The sequence below is a fragment of the Homalodisca vitripennis genome, unplaced genomic scaffold (genome assembly GCF_021130785.1).
Source record: "Homalodisca vitripennis isolate AUS2020 unplaced genomic scaffold, UT_GWSS_2.1 ScUCBcl_72;HRSCAF=923, whole genome shotgun sequence".
NCBI lineage: Eukaryota > Metazoa > Arthropoda > Insecta > Hemiptera > Cicadellidae > Homalodisca > Homalodisca vitripennis.
In genome coordinates this window covers 57,304-75,468 of record NW_025776196.1, presented here as the reverse complement: position 1 = coordinate 75,468, position 18,165 = coordinate 57,304, and positions in this window count along the sequence as shown.

Sequence of the window (18,165 nt, the reverse complement as noted above, 5' to 3'; positions counted from 1 at the left end):
CTCCTAGTTAGGTTAAGGATGATTCTCAGTTGAGGTGGTAGTCGGCCATTTTGAGTGAAGACCAGAAACATAAAAATAGCTCACCGAAAAAAAATCAGGCTATGTCACAGATTATACTGAACACAGAGAAACAAGTTCCATTGATTTATTTTATCTTGCAAGTTTGTAATAAAATATTGAAAATATGTGTACGTTGGGTCCGAGGAGGATATTGTTGTACGTTTTAGAACATTGTTTATATAATATTTTTAATGCATTAGATGGTTTATTCGTCATTGGTGCAATCTAAAATAAGAATTAGATAATTATGTAATAAATTTGTATTTGTAATCAGCATAACAATATTGATCAAGTACCGTATAATTATTTAATATTTTATAAAATTTAAATGTAAACAAATGTTTCTGTGACTTTGTGAACTTCAGCTGAAAGTCTCAACAGCTGTTTAGATCCCCCAGGGGTTCATAATTGTTATGAGTACGTGGATGGCGACCACGGGGTTACCTGAGCTGAGTATGTCCTTACTTGTGGCGTGCTCCTTGCATGGGATTTTATTTTATTTACCTTCCAAATAGGATCCATACACTTTCTTCAACTTACTGGTCACCCTAGGCCAACTTCTGTTACTTTCGACACTGGAACTTCCAGGAGTCTTTCCACTTTCTTTCTCTCCCTCTATCTTCATTTGACCGTTCCAGTGCATGACTCTCTGGGAGTGCTTAAGCCGGTGCTGGAGCCCTATCTGGCACCGGTGAGAGCTGATGTGAGCTTGCTCTGCCGAGGCGTAATAATAAAGAATAAAGAATAAAGAATGATTTATTTTCTCATTTTCTTCTTACAGGCTACATACATACATCAGTACGTAACGGTAAATTAATATAATGGGGTTATAATTTCCTAAATCTTGCCAGGTCTGACTGCACCATTACAAAAGACTGGAAATAAAAAATTACTTCTTCAAAATACCTATAAACTAAATTTATAGTTAAAATATAACCTACATCTAAATGCGCTTAGGCCTATACTATACAATAAATGAGAAAATATAGGGCCTCCAAGGCTAAGCCTGTTTGGAGGTTCCTTATTATATTTTAACACATAAAAAAACATCAGCAAACAACTTAATTTAACAATTTAGATCTCTCTTGAGGATATAAATTAATATATTATTTAATCAAAACATAATATAATAATAGTTATAATCAACCTGCTTGTTTGAGTTAGATTAGATTTTTCAAATTATTTGAAAATATATATAAATATGGGCCGTGAGGTAAAAAACCAGTTACTATGTCTGAATATATAAAATTGAATTTATATCCTCTAGTTCAAACAACCACCTTCCCAATTTTTTTAAAAATACTAATTTGTTATTTGAGTTTTTTATATTGTTAGGTAATTTATTAAAAATCCACGGTGACATAAAAATGAATGATTTAGTAAAAAAAGTATTGTTTGGTTTTGGAACTCTTATATTTCCTGAATTTCTTAGTTTTAAGCTGTATTCATTTGCTTCTAAGTTGGTAGTATTTATCAAATCATAGTATTGTTTTAATACTTTATATATAAATAACATCTTGATAGGGAAAATCCTAAGCTGATTAAATAATGGTCGTGAGTGTTCAAATATATGACTGTGGGTTATTAATCTGACAAAGTGCTTTTGCTGCATAAGTAATGAGTTTAAATTTGAATCATACGCACTTCCCCAAAGAAATATGCCGTATTCAATTCGACTTTGTACAAGCGCAAAATATAACATTCTAAGTATTTTTAAATTGCAAATGTTTCTTAAAAAATAAAAAATTCTTATAATATTATTGAGTTTTTTTGTAATTTTCGATATGTGAATTTTCCAATTAAATTCACTATCCATATGAATTCCCAAATATTTTATAATATCCGATTTTTGTATCGTTGAACAATCCATTGTTAAGCAATTATTGATTTGGCTTGATTTCAAAATACAGTCAGCACATCTATAGAAAACAGGTTCAAATATAATGTCATTTTTTCTGAGACTGAAATTGACATATTTTGTTTTTTCCGTACTTAAAAGCATATGGTTCATTGTGAACCACCACTGAATTATTTCTAGATCTTTGCTCATAGCAACGTGGATATCAGTCCAGCTATCTTTGACATAGCTAAGGGCTGTATCATCAGCAAATGATGTTAGTGTTCCTTGAAATCTGGCATCGCATAGATCATTTATATATATAATGAAAAGGATTGCTCCCAATACTGACCCTTGGGGCACGCCATATAAGATTTTACCCATTTCACTATATGTGGAGTGCATTCTGACACACTGATACCTATCCCGTAAATAACTTTCAAACCAAGAATAAGCTATTCCTCGAATACCACACCTATAAAGTTTTTTTAATAAAATTGTATGATCTACAGTGTCGAATGCTTTTTTTATATCTAAGAATAAACCACTTATACATTTACTTGAATTTAGGCCATTGTATACATTTTTGGTAAAATTAAATAGAGCGCTTTCGGTATTCATATTTTCTCTGAAGCCAAATTGATTTTTACTAAAAAAATCGGTCTTATTTAAAAAATTAACAATTTTCTTTTTCATGAGTTTTTCATAGATTTTTGAGAAACAAGAAAGCAATGAGATTGGGCGATAGCTATTACACGTACTGCTTAGTCCACCTTTATATATAGGAATTACAACGGCTGTTTTTAATTGTGTTGGAAAAATTCCTTTTTGAAAACTAAAATTGATCAAATATGAGAGAATAGTGACTATTTCTGGTGCGACAGTTTTTATAGTGTATGAACTAATTTCATCTATACCTGGAGAAGTATTATTTTTCAATAAATTAATTATACCAAGGATTTCTTCCTCATATACAGTTTCTAAAAATATAGTTCTTTGTTGGTGTTTATCTATAAAGTAATTTCTTATGTTTAATTTAGAAAAATCAGATGGAACATTATCGGACAATTTTAATCCACTTACTACATTAAGAAAATACTGATTAAATTCATTTGCTACATACTCTGAATCATATTCAAGTTTGCCATTTACATCTAAGACTATGGTTTTGCTATTTTTTGTTCTTTGGTTTGTAATGTCATTCAAAACTTTCCAAGTGTTTTTAGTATTGCCTTCACACCTTTCTAATTTATTTTTATAATAATCATTTTTCAATATCCTAATTTCCTCTAATAGCTTATTTCTAAAACGTATATAATGATTTTTCAATTGAATGTTTTGAGGATGATTTTTGACTAATTTGAATAATGAATTTCTTTTTTTAATCTTGTAACAGATTGTATCATTAATCCAAGGTTTTAGTTTCTTGAATTTATTTTTTTGTAATATTGATTCTCTGCTACAACTTATACAATTTTTAAATGTTTTAATAAACGAATCAAAAGCTGACGACGGATCAAGTTTATTGTAAACACAAGACCAATCCTCAGCGGCTAACAGCTGCTTTAGATTCACATAATTGATACGCTGGCCGTCCCGGTGGGGCGAAGGAGGGGGCCGGGTCTCCCCCTCCGCCACCCCACCAAGAGCAATGCATACCAGAGAGTGGTCTGTGATACCAGCGTGTATTGTTGTGACATCGATTGTTACCGAGCGCTTATCATATAAACGCGCATAGACATGATCAATACATGTTGCTGAATCTACTGTAATTCTTGTAGGTTCATTAACAAGACTTTCTAAACCATTTACTGCCATTAACCTTTGATAATTATCTACAAGATAATGATTTTCCAAAATATTTATGTTAATGTCGCCTACAACTAAAAAACTTTTTTCCTTCTTAAAACCATCTAAAATATTAGTAAACTCTTTAATAAACGAATCTATTGTATATGAATATAATCTATATAGAGCCAAAATACAAAGGTCAAAGTTACATAATTTTAATGATATTTTTAATGCGTCAGCTGTTTGCATTTCTACTATTGTTGAATTTATAACAGTTATTGAATTTTTAACATAAATGATAACGCCACCAGCTCTGTAGGTATCATTACAGTTTGAATATAAAACATAATTTGGTATTTCATAAAAATTTATTTCATTACTGTTGATCCATATTTCAGATAAAATAATTATATCGGGAAAAGTATTTCTCTGTTCAATTTCAAGTATAAAAAGATCAAAGTTTTTACGAAGGCTTCTTATGTTTTGATGGATTATTTTTACAGAATGTTGATTAGTCATAATTAAAGATTTTATGTTTATATTTACTTAATACTGAATACAAAATAACTAGTATACTTTTTATTCAAAGTTGACCTACATAATATAATAATAAAATAAAAAAATAACACTTAATGTATTAACATACAAAAGAAATAGATACTGGTACTGAGTTTAACCTTCATACATAAGCTATTTATTTACATTTACCTTTGGCAGGTCAGCCTGGCAAGTTACATGAATAACTTTAGAAGTCTCCTCTTTTCGTAAAAAGATCCTTCCATCCCGCACCCAAACGAACTGATAATTGTTCTCACGCTTAAACTTCCGTGCCTCTGCCATGAGCTTCCTCTTCATCGGTGTCAGGGACTCGTTGATATAGACCGGCTTGTCCATTTCCAGGTTCATGTGCCGCGTCGAGAAGTTACTTTTGACACGTCTTTTTCTTAGCAGCTCTTCTTTATCTAGTCGGCTTACAAACTTCAGCACTATTCCAGGCGGAGGACTGTTGGGCTCAGATCTTTTTCCCAGACGATGGCAGGCATCAATCATTGTATTGGATATATTGAAGTCCAACGCTTTTCCCACCTCCTTTACGACAGACACCACGTCTTCATTTTTTTCCTGTGGGATACCATGGATTTCAACAGTGTTCCTTCTTGAATACTGCTCCTGCTCCTCGATGCGTGCTTCCAGAGAACTGATTTTCTCCCTGAGTATTTTATTCTCATTTACTAGGCCATCAACTATTGCGAGGCATTTTTCCACTTCCTCAGTTTGTATCTTGACGGCTTCGGTACTCTCGTCGATTTTACTGTAGAGTGTTTCATACGACTTATTGAAGTTTTTCTCCATTTCTTTTTGGCTTTCTGCCACTTCAATAATCTTCTTCATAACGTCTTCTATGGTGAGTTTCCCCTCCGTTGCTTGAGACTCGAACCTCATACTCTTTCGCCGTTCTGAAGCACAAGGTTGGCATCTCCACACTAGGTTATCCGCTGTCACACACTCTACATCAGCCTTGCTCATTTTTAGACAACTTGCGTGAAAATCCTTAACACAGTCTTTGCACGACAACCTTATCTGCTTAACCGTAATTGTTTTCAGGCACATCCCACACATAGACATTTTAACAAATTTAATTATGTGGCAGTCACCAAAATAAAACTCTCCAAAAACCAATAGTATTAACACAGCGCGGCAGGTTGACAATTGATTCACTCGCGAATTTAAGACTCCCAAGAGAGACGTGAGCTCTTATCAGACACAACCTTCCTCAACGAGCGCTGACTCATTACTGGAACAGTGGTGGAACAGTGGATAATCCATGTAGCCTGCTGGTTCAAAGCCAGCCACTTTGATGTCCTTGGTCAGGAAGTGTGTACTGAGCAGGAGTGTTGAAGCTCCTGCTGCAACGTGCAAGCCCAGGCCAGGCGAGTGTTCCCAGCCTGGTTTAACGAGTCAACAACGGGCCCCGGGTATCTGGGGTAGATTAACGTGGGCTCCTACAGGACACAGTTTTATCGAGGGCGTGCCTGTTCCAGGTGTACCTCGCCTTCACCCTTGCACACGATGCGTTGGTTAAAATCCTTATGGAAACTGAATCAACCCCAAAATTAGGATCAGCTGCAGTGCGAGATGGTGACAGATGTGGTCCGGATAGTTTGGACTGAAAACGGAATATAGGTTCCTACCCCGGGTCTCATAATTACTTTTTCAGAACCTCATTCCCTAGCAACCGGCTATTTATCCCTGTCTGTGCGGCCATACTTCAAAAACCCCCAGCGGTGTTTCCGCTGTTAAAGGTTCGGGCACTCCAGTAATGTTTGTTCAAACCCGTAGACATGTTCCGGCTGTGGTGATGAAGGACACCAAGAGGAGGGGTGCAAAAATGAGACGCGATGCATTAACTGTAAAGGAAAACCTCCAGCGTATTCATGAGAGTGTATGTATATAAAGAAGAAAAAGAAATAGTAAAAATCCAACTCCAAAAAAGGAGTTTTTTTTATTCTGAAGCCATTTCTGTCCTTGTCCCGCACAGTGTTCCTCATGTACAGTCTTGAAGGGTATGGTGAGAGCATTAACTGAGCAGTGGCTGCTCTAGTTCAACAACTCGCCGCAGTTGATGGGAAACCCTGACCTAGAGTAGGTAGTTAGTACAGAAAGTGCTAATTGAATTCAAAACTTACTTTTATTTTACAATATTATAAAACATGAATTTATGACTCCACTCAGGCATATTTTTCCTTAGTATGGTATGCCTCAAAACAGTCTTCTGGGTGCAAATGAGGCTTTTCCTGACATGTTTTACAAAAGTACACTGTTTCTTTTCTAATTGGTTTCTTGTAACATACGACACATCTGTTTCCTCTTGGGGTTTTTCCCTAAAGTGTAGCCTTCCACCCCACCTCTTCATTTTTTTGTTCACGAGCAGGACTTCCTGTACGTCTTGGTGCTCTGGTGGTTTGGCTCATGTGGTCAGTAACAAGCTGCTCAACTAATTTCATTCTAAAGTCCTTGTGTTTCATAGGTTCTTTGCCATTCATTTGCTGGACACTTTTGTATAGCAAATATGAATTTACATTGGCTACTTCAACCAACCAGAAAAACGTTTTTCGATACCATCTTTTTGTCCGTCCCATGAATTGGTAGTTACTTATACAGGATGACCATTAAGTCAGGACGACTTTATAACTTTTAAACGACAAGAGATATCGCAACCAAATTTTGTATACCGTTACTGGAAATTGTAAGCTACTTTTCTGTGTACATGGTGGTAGGATTTCACCTTTGGGGGACGGCCCGTCGGGGGTTATAAGACAATCTTTAATGACAGCCTATGTTGAGTTGTACATAATTTTAAATGTCTACTTGGACTGAAAACAATGCTGCAAACCGGGCTTGAAAAGGTTGATCCAGTCGGAAGAAATCACTGTTCAAAGTTTAAAAAATGTTTAATACCATTATTACATAAGAAATAACTAATACTGTAGCTGTTAGAAGTTAACCCTTTGAGGCACGAATTAGGAATTAAACTGAATTTTTTTTAAATTTTTCTGTTTTTTGTTATAAATAACAATAATGGATTACAGTACTAAAAAAGGGGTTTTTTCATTGTTTGGAAGTATTATTTTTAAGTGGTGGTTTAACATAAAAACCAATATGCTTGAAAAGCCAAAGGAGATGGTTTCAATAGGAAACCACTGTGCTTAAACGAGCTTTTTAGGGGCCTATACTATGTAGGGAATAACAAATAATAATACCGAATAAGAAACAAATTCCTTTAATTTTGTGGATTTTATACAAATGTACTTACACTACAAATAGTATTAGAAACTGGTTAATTAATACAGTATACAAGTCACACGTAAAATTAACTGTTTAAAACATGTTAGCAAGGAAAAAGAGTCAGAGTCCAAAATTCTGCCTACTTCTTGTGATACAAAGAAAAACAATTCTTTTCTTCATTTAAGCAAAGTGCATCTTTGCATGTTGAACATTCCCACTTTGAGCGATGTATTGAATTTTTTGTTGTGCAATTTGCGCATCGCCTTGACGTACTTCTCTGTGGCATGTGAGAAGCTTCAGCATAGCGGAGTTCCTGCGGCACTTGGACCTTGAATTTGTTTATTTTTTCATCTGAAGTAGATCTTCCTCTGAGCTGTTGATGTGGGACACCACACAGGGCTCTTACAATGCAGAGCCTGAAATCTTTCAAAGATATTTCTTTTCCTAAGCCTTGGATATTCAATGAATGAATATCCAATGAATGAACGCATTTACAAACAGTTGTATCAAGAAAATGGAAGAAGATTCTACTCCTCCACTTCTTTGATCGTCTGTCAATGGCATATACTTCTTTCAATTGGTTAGCCTTGTCAACAGAGCCCATCAAAGAATTATAATCCTTTACCAGTAAAGGGCAAGGCACAACTTTTTTGTTCCATCAGGTTATGTACGATTCACAGATGTCACTTCATGAGGATCATGATAATTCGAGAGAAAGTTAATTCCTTTCTTGTCTTTCCATCTAGTAGCTATGATCCCTGTTTTAGTGGATCTAAAACTACTCTCCCCATGGGCCATTTCTTTACCATCAGGAAATTCTGTTGCAGGTAAATCTTTACGATCCCATCGTACTGTTCCACACAACAGAATTTTGTCCTGCCGCTGGTAAATCATCAGATGCACTGAGTTCAAGTAGTTGTCACTACACACTATGTAATCTTTACCTACCAAATCCCTAGTTTGTTATGTCCTTTACAACTCTACGACCTAAATCTGTTTCTCTTTTATTATTTTTCTTACCTTCGTATACCTGAAACTGGCATACGTAATCGTGTGCATCGGCACGTACCCACACTTTGTAGCCTCTTTTGACGGGTTTGTCAGGCATATATTGTTTTAGAGAGCTACGCCCTTTGAACTTGATCATGCTTTCATCCACAGATTGTTCTTTGGTAGGGGCGTAGCTTTCTCTGAATGATTTTGTAAAAGTTGAACATGTTCAACACTTCAAGCTAGTGACTTTTTACTAGTGCGCTACTGCTAATAGCAGCTACTACATATGTCACATTTGCTACTTAGTAGCCGCTACTTCAGTAGCGTAGTGTGACATAGCCTTTAGTCTAGTAGTGTGGTCCATCCCAAGAAAAGCTGGAGCGATACCGTCTTTGTAGTGCAAAGGCGCGTCAGGTTTACCGAACCTCTCGGAAGTTCTCTTGGCAAACATGCGTCGACACGATGACACGTACCTAACCCTAAGCTAACGTGGAGGAGACAGGCTTGTTTGCTGCATAGCTTAACTATCGCCTATTCTGGGGCTGAGGTCGGACGGGGACGTTGTGACATATCTCCAGGATGTCGCTGGTATGTTAGCCTCCTCAATAGGCGAGGTTTCAAAGAGTCCGTCCTATTCAGGTTTATTTGCAAGTTTATAAACTATTGCAGTCCTGAAGTCATCGTAGAACTGACAATATCAGCAAATTAACAACCTCGTAACGTTATTAACCCCTTAACTACCGCCCGCTAGCGTCGTAGTATAAGCCCATTCCCGGGGTTTTGCGGGTTTTATGCCGTATACGTACATTTAGATTACATTTCGTTCATTCATGACAAAAGTGCCCCAAATCAAAAAACTTAAACTTTACAGGAGAGCTAGTTGAAAATTTGGTCCATTTGATTATGCGTTTCTCGCCTTCTACATTAAATGATCATTATTGATGAAAATATATCCATAACAGCTTACAATATGTCAGCTATTGTCTATAAATATTTCAAAATGCACAAATAATACACATTTATTTATAAATATTTTTTTGTTTATTAACTTTGAGTTGTGTCATTTTTCTCCTGATATTGTGCCATCATGTAGCTTACAGTTTGATTTTGGAAATGATATCGAAACAACCAAGACTGCAATTAATTAAAGTTGACTTTAGAAAAAAAAGTATTACAAACACACGAGTATTGAAAGTGATTAAAACATTACTGTAATGAGTTTTAAAATTGTGCGTAAGTGCTAGGAATTACATGTTTATCAACCAAGTATTTCAAGCCTTTCTTTTGTTTGAGGAAAGTTCTAGTCCAGCATTATAGAGTTTTTGGAGGAGAAATTCTGAACATTTTCGTAACACTTTCTTGGACTTCTTGGTACTTCTGATCTTCTTTGTTCTCACTGTTTCATTTACACCTCTCTTTTCTTCAATGAACCGTTGAATGGATATCTCTTCAAATTGTACTTTTTCATCAAAGGTTGTCTTATATTTGATTTTTAAAGGAGAATCCTTTTCAACTCGCACAATCTCGATGTCATTCCATTTAACAGAGATACCTGAAAATCAAGGGGTCTATTTATACTCTGTTTTGTATAGTGTACACAAAAGATGAGAAGTGTTAGGTCAAGGAATGGCAGTAGGTACATAAAAGAGTTATGATGAAGTCGTAATGGTCAGATGTTCAAAGATAATAGGTAATTAGAATATTTATATTGGCAACGTAAAGCAAATAACTGAATATAAAATTGACGCTTTAAGTTCTCTGAAACAAACCGTTACAGGTTGTTGAAAAAAGATCACTGACTTTTTATAAGTAACAAAAGTAAAAGTTGAAAAAGGTATTTAATCAGCTATGAGACATTGAAAATATGGCTTACCTTCTTTATTGACAGTTGTATTACATCCAATGTTATCCATCTTTAAACTCTAGGAAGTCTTCATGGCTGAGTTCATGAACTTTATACGGATTGCCTTTTTTCTTTGCTGTCTTTATAAGTGAAATGTATTGTACTGGATGATAAATTCGGCCTGACTTAAGAAATCGTTTTACTTGTTCATAGAATGTACATTGTCACCTTCATTTTGACTGTGACCTTTGATCAAGAAGTTGTGAGCAATCGACTTGATAGGAAAATGTTCGACAGTACAAGTACATGGAGAAAACGTACTTATTTTTTTGCTGGCCACTGCAGTTATCTGTGTTTTGACTGTGACCTTTGATCAAGAAGTTATGAGCAATCGACTTGATAGGCAAATTTTCAACAGTACAAGTACATGGAGAAAACGTACTTATTTTTTTGCTGGCCACTGCAGTTATCTGTGTTTTGACTGTGACCTTTGATCAAGAAGTTATGAGCAATCGACTTGATAGGCAAATTTTCAACAGTACAAGTACATGGAGAAAACGTACTTATTTTTTTGCTGGCCACTGCAGTTATCTGAGTAGAATACGAATTATATCTCATCCTTTATATGTTCAACCTTTTTACGCATGTAATTGTAAATGCACGTAGCTATCTCACACGATCCCCTTCCTCCTTCACCTTCGTGCCATGTAAAGCAAAACACTGAATCTTGTTTCAGTTCACATACATTAAGGTTGAAAAGGTTCAATTTTGATTTATAGTACATTAGTGATACTTCTCCTTTCGGACAGGGAAGGACAGCTTGTAGATCATAAGTTACGATAACTTTATCGTTTATAGAATCTTTGTCTGATTCCTTTCTCACAAGGAAGGTTTGAGTGTTATAGTTAATTAGCCTTTACTTGCATTGTTAACCCTCCGAGCGTCCATCATATTTCCCTAAACGTCCACCTTTTTTATAGGTTTTGCAGTCTTTTTTTGCATAATTCATAAAAAATCTTAAGAATGGTTTAAATATAGAGTATTATACATCATTTTTCTCGTAAAGACTTACAGAATATGATTATATAAAAATTAAAATTAAAAAAAAATTTTTTTTTGCAACAGCCTATGAAAGGGAAAAAATATTTTAGAAAATATTTTTATAATATAATAAAAGTATCCACATGTTATTGTTATATTACCTCTAGAACAATTTCATAATAGGCAAATTATACCAAATTTAGTCATGAACACATAAATATACAGGGTTATAGGGTTCTGTGAATATACAGGGTGGAAAAAAAGTATGGAAACGCTTTCACTAATTTTGTATGGCTTCACTTATACAAATTAAATTTTGTACATCACCACTTGTATTAAGAACCTAGTTTTTGAGACCAGTGGGGCCATTTTATCTTTTCAGGGGGACGGCCCGTGAGGAGTTGGACGAAAATCTTAAATGTAAGCATAGGCCAAGTTTGGTATCAAATTAAAGGTCTAGTAAAGAGAAACTCATTACCGCAAACCGCACTTAAAAAGGTTGACCCTATCCAGAGTACGGGCCGTATGAATTTCATGACAAAGAAATTTTGTAATTTTGTCTTGTGAAGTAACTAATTGAAATTCAGTAGTATATTTTATGTCGGTTATTTACAAAAAATTATTTTTTTTACCTCTAAATTTGTTGGATAACAGTAAATAGGGGTTTTCCTGTCTTGTCTTGAAAACTGAGAGTATTCAATAATACCACCGTAACTCCTTATCAACATGAGGTCAAGGTCCAGTCCCTCCAGCCCTTTTATCTCAGGCAAACATAAACTGGTTTAGGCAATACAAACAGTACTGTCACAGCAAAACTCCACAGTTTTGTATTTTTAATATCAGCTTGGTTTTTAGTCTACGTTATAATTTCGTCCACGTAAGATAAAGTTGAAAGACTTCACTAGAAGGTACTGCGATAGTTATAAATTTTTTACTTAAGTGTTTACATTTTATTCTACTAGTTTTAAAAGCAATGTCACTTAGTGAGTTTGAGAGAATCACGCTGCTTATGATGCGTGGGTATGGATATCTAGTTCGTCCCTATGAAGAAACAGCGCATTTGTTTAATGACACTTTTCTTGATAGACTCCCAATTAGTAAGTCAACAGTGTTTAAGACAGTAAAAAGATTTGAAGAAACTAGAACAGTCAAAAATCGCGAAAGAAGTGGCAGGCCTATATCGGCAACAAATGAACAAAAATCTTTGGATGTACTCCAAACATTTGTTGAAAATCCCAGCACCTCGGCCAGAGTGGCTGCAGAAGATCTTGATATGAGCCATACCTCAGTGTTGAATGTTTTACACAAAAACAAGTATCACCCTTTTAAAGTAACCCTAACCAAAGAACTTGCAGAGGATGATTTTGATCGAAGGACTGAATTTTGCGAAATAATGATGAGAAAGTGTAACGAAATTCAAATTTTTTTAAGTTCGATATTGTTTTCAGATGAAGCTACATTCTTTGTTAATGGACAAGTTAATAGGCATAATTGCCGTTACTGGGCCGACCATAATCCACACTAGATGATAGAAGGCCACACACAAAGGCCTCAGAAAGTGAATATGTGGGCTGGAATAATAAACAATAACATTGTAGGACCGTTTGTGATAGATGGAAATCTAACAGGCAAAATTTATTTCAATATGTTGACAAATAACATTTTGCCAGCAGTGCGTGCTCTTCTTGGGGCAAATTTTAATGCAGTATGGTTTCAGCAAGATGGAGCACCACCCCATTACTATTTGCGGGTGCGCAATCTGTTAGATGAAGTGTTTCCTAACCGTTGGATTGGTCGCAGGGGTACCGTTGAGTGGCCGGCTAGGTCACCGGATCTTAATCCACTAGATTTATTTTTGTGGGGTTTCTTAAAAGATAATGTGTATAAAACTAAACCAGCCAACATTGAGGAGCTGACAAATCGTTTATTAGAAGAAGCAAGAAGAATTACACCCGAGATGCTTCAAAATGTGACTGCAGTAGGTTTTTATAATAGACTAGCTCATTGCCAACAAGTGTTCGGAGAGCAGTTTGAGCACCTCATTTAAAAGGTATGTTTATTTTTTGTAAACATAGATAATTTTTAATTAAATTCTTTTGGATAATTGTGTTCCATAAAGTATCATTTTCAGTCAGAACAGTTTACTTGAGACTGTGAAATTGCGGAGAAATAATAATTAATCAAACGTTACTTATGAAATTCAAACGGCCCGTACTCTGGATAGGGTCAACCTTTTTAAGTGCGGTTTGTGGTAATGAGATTCTCTTTACTAGACCTTTAATTTGATACCAAACTTGGCCTATGCTTACATTTAAGATTTTCGTCCGACTCCTCACGGGCCGTCCCCCTGAAAAGATAAAATGTCCCCACTGGTCTCAAAAACTAGGTTCTTAATACAAGTGGTGATGTACAAAATTTAATTTGTATAAGTGAAGCCATAAAAAATTAGTGAAAGCGTTTCCATACTTTTTTTCCACCCTGTATTCATAATGTTATACAAACTTACATGGATATGCACAAATTTGAATTTTTGCCTATTTGGTGTTGCTAAGTAGCACAACAATAAAAATTATTTTCATGCAGTTAAATGCTTTTGTTATTTACCTTTTTTGAAGTAGTTTGTAGATTAGATGAAGAAACGAGTTTTTTACAACACAAAACTATAACACACACACACACACACACACACACACGAAAAAAACACTTATTATTTACATTATATACAAAAAAACTGTTCACAGTTTTATTCATTGTCGTCTTGTCCATCTGGGTGCTGCCTTTTTATCCCTGTAAGGGACCTTCTGAAGTGCTTCATTTTGCTGAAGCACTTGGGATGAACCCCACAATTGCATGCTTCACACCACCAATAGCTGCGTTTTTTACAAACAGGACATACCCTTTGATTGTTCCCTGGTAGGTGTGCCAGTGCATGTTCTACTGATGTTGGAGCAGGCTGAGGGGCTACTTCTTCTGGTGCTGTTCTTGTGAGTTCATCAATTAGAACCATCACAAATTTTCTTCTGGGCATAGGCTTGTCTGTATTTTTTGAATATAAGATGAAGGAGTCGAAAATTGCCATGTCAAGGAGATTATAAAAAATTTTTTTCCAATAGCGAGTGGTGGTCCGCGAGCATGATATGTGATAGATGGATTTATCTTTCATGTCCACTCCACCCATGTATAAATTATATTGCTGTATCATGTATGGCTTTACAGCCTCATGGTGACTTTTTTTGCTTTGAACTCGTAGATCTTGGGCATGACAAGCTGTTGACAAAAGGTATACTGGTTTTCGGGTTATTTTTTGTTTGTACCCTACTGCTAACACAGGCCCTCTTCTAAAATAAACACTCTGTTGTTCACCTAATTTAGTTGACAAGACACTCTTTGACAAATCTTTGGTCCTCTTATTCACAGTTCCAGTAAGGTAAGTGTCCTTCTCAAACAAGGATTCAGCGAGTGGAAGCTTTGTATAAAAATTGTCTGTGAAGAGGTGGTAAAATTTGTTTAGAAGCCTTGTTTGTGTCATTAATTCCATTATAACTTTCTGAGTAAATGGATCATTGCCGTCTTGGAGAAAGTCTTTACCACTATATAATGCCGTGTGCAAGATATATCCAGTCTCACTGTCACATATTTCAAATTTTTTAATCCCAAATCTGGCGTGACTTTTATTTGGCATGTACTGTATGAATACCGATCGATTTTTCATACCTATCATACTTTCATCTATCGATAGGTTTTGATAGGGAACAAAATATGTTTTGAAGGCATGATTAATTGAGTCCATGAACTCTCGAACCTTGACCCAGGGGTCGTACCCTGGTTCTCCCTTTTTTAGAGTGTTTGCCGAAGTCAGATGGAGAAATGACGAAATGAGACAAAAACGATTGTAAGACATTGTCTGTCCAAACCAGGGAATGTATTGGTTGCTAAGGGTTGCCCAATAATCTTTTACATTTTGTTTCCGGATCATTCCCATATTAATAACTATGGCAATGAACCGCTTCATCTCAGCTATTGAAACATCAACCCATCGCTTGCATCTAGATGTTGGTTTCATTTTACCTCCAGTTCTTTTTTCATCCAATTTTTTTGAAGCATACAAATTAGTTTCATTACATAGCAAAAACCAGATTGCTTGGGTAAAAAATAAAGAGAAGTATGCCAAAGGTGAACTATTTCTTGGAGGACAGTTTTTGATCCCCGGATTCCTCACACGAAATTTTGATGGCAGATCGACTGGGTTTTCAGAACCTGGGTATACTCGAACCCACACTGGCCCAGGAGGTGCAGGATGAACTGGGATCTCAGGACGATAATCATTGTCGGATTCGTTCCCAGCTGGGCTAGAGCCGGACCTAGGCCTTTCGCTTTCCTCATTACTAGAATCCAAATCTGATGCATTTGGCTCATAATCGTCATCTGAGCCAGATGAATAGTCACATAGGTCATTATCTATATCTGAATTACCTTCCGATACATCTCCTAGGGATATTTGATCATCGTCTAGGTTATTTTCGTCTATGGATGTAGTAGGGACTGCCTCAACTTCAGAATTGAATCAGTGTTTTTTAAAAGGGCGGATTCGACATTTTTTGCCAAATTCACTTTTTTAATGTTTTGTGTTCTTTGAAGATAGGTTTATCAGTTTTCTTTTAAAAGGGCGCCAGTATGACATCTCCTTATACAAGTAAAGCCAGCTGTTAAATCATGGTTTTTATTAAATGGGCGGATTTGCTTCAAATCAAGCCCTTTTAAAAAAGATATTCCTTCTGTGGCTGTAGCAAAACAGTTGGTTGGTTTGTTTTTGTTGCAACAAACCTAACCTCTATTTGCCACAGTAAGTTACTGTAAAGAGGTAGTAGTGTTTGTTCGCATTGTTTGCTGTATATTAAATAGTTTTGCCATGGATGATCCTATTATTCCGAGTCCCAGAAAAAGGAAAGAAAGTAACTAATCCGAATACAAACATAAGATCAAACAAGCTCGTTTAATGGGACGATCAAACATTAATCACAGGGAAATGAAGTTCACCAAAGCATCCTGAGTTTACTTGCAAGTAAGGAAAATTTTTCCAGAAATCTTAAGATTATTAGAAAAACTCCTGAAGATAAAAGAGGAAAAGGTATTACTTCTCAGTATTTCTCAAAACGTTCATGATCTAGTAAGTAATCACATACGATCATTTTCACTAAAGCAACCTCATTACTCAGGGAAGAAAATTTATTACCTCGATGCCAATTTAAATATAAAAGCAATGTGGCAGCTGTTTTGTGAAAAAAAATCCTGATGTAAAAGTGAGCAATTCCTTTTACTGGAACCATTTCCAAAAAAATTTTAACTTTCGCTTCGGCCGCCCACAAGTGGACACTTGCTGTAAGTGTGAAGAACTAAATCTGAAAATAAAATCCCCACATCTTAATGATGTAGCTAAAAAGGGCAGCACAGGCTGCGTTAGATGTTCATAAGCGCATGAGTAATACATTTTACAAAGCTCTAAAACATGAAATGTCAGAAGATGGTTCAAAAGAGGAGCATGTTTTAGCATTAGCCTTTGACTATATGAAGACCATAAGTTTACCGAAAATTCCAGTTCATCAATTTTATTACATGAGACAGCTGTCAATCAATGTGTTTTCTGTAAACGACCTTAAGGAAGGAAAAAGTCACATATATTTGTACCATGAAGGTCAAGGAAGGAAAGGGGCCCAATGAAGTCACTACTTTTTTAAAATGATTTTTTAAGCTCAGTTTCCACCTAAGTATACTACACTTCGGTTGTTTTGTGACAACTTTAGTGGACAAAACAAAAGTCAAACCCTATCACGTTTCTGTTTATATTTGACTGACAGTGGCAGGTTTCATAAAGTCGAACAGTTCTTCCCAATAAGAGGGCATAGTTTCCCTCTCCTGCGATAGAGATTTGGTATTATCTCTAGAGTTTATAAAAACACATGACCGGCTTTACATTATTCCACCAACTCACGGAACTTATTATTAGCAGCTCCAACTCTGAAAAGTTTACTGTAAAAGAAATATCAGATGCAACTGAATTCTTTGATTTTAAATCTTGGAGCACTAATCATTATAAACGCGCTTGCATTTCTGCAGAAACTAAGGGTAAAAATACTCCAAAAGAAAGAAAGGTTCACTTTTCTATTAGTAACCTATTTCATTTTGTATACGAGCTTGACAAAAAAGGCTACATCAAGGGATTCACCAAATATAAATGGTTTGGTCTGTCACACCTTTTTTATGGCCAAACATACTGGTGCTGTACCACAGGTGAATAACTTGGCTTATCCAAGTGGCCAGGTTACACTTCAAAAAAGCGAAAGTGGAAGATATTAAAAAAATTAAGCGAATATATTCCTGAAGAATTTAATGAGTTCTATACCGAGTTGTACTCCTGGCCAACCACTGCTTGTGAAGATCTCCCCGATAGTGACTTTGAGGAAGAAACGGAATAAAAAAGCTTGGATTTGATGCTTACTGATGGCTAGCTTAGATCAATAATTCATATTCATGTATTATATTAATTTATGACATATCAAAACATTATTTTCAATTACATACATGTGATTTAAAAATGTTTTTAATTTATTTTCCTTCTAGAAAATTTTGGATTTTTTTAAAAGGCGTATTTTTTTGAAAATTCATAAATTTTTTATTAGTTAACAAAAAATGTTAAAAAAAGTGTAAGTGCACTAACAAGTTACTCTTGCATACATCTTTTTAAAGTATATAACAAAAATAATGGATATAAAATGTCTCGTGTATAAACAGTTTTTTGTAGTTCTCCGAAAAAAAT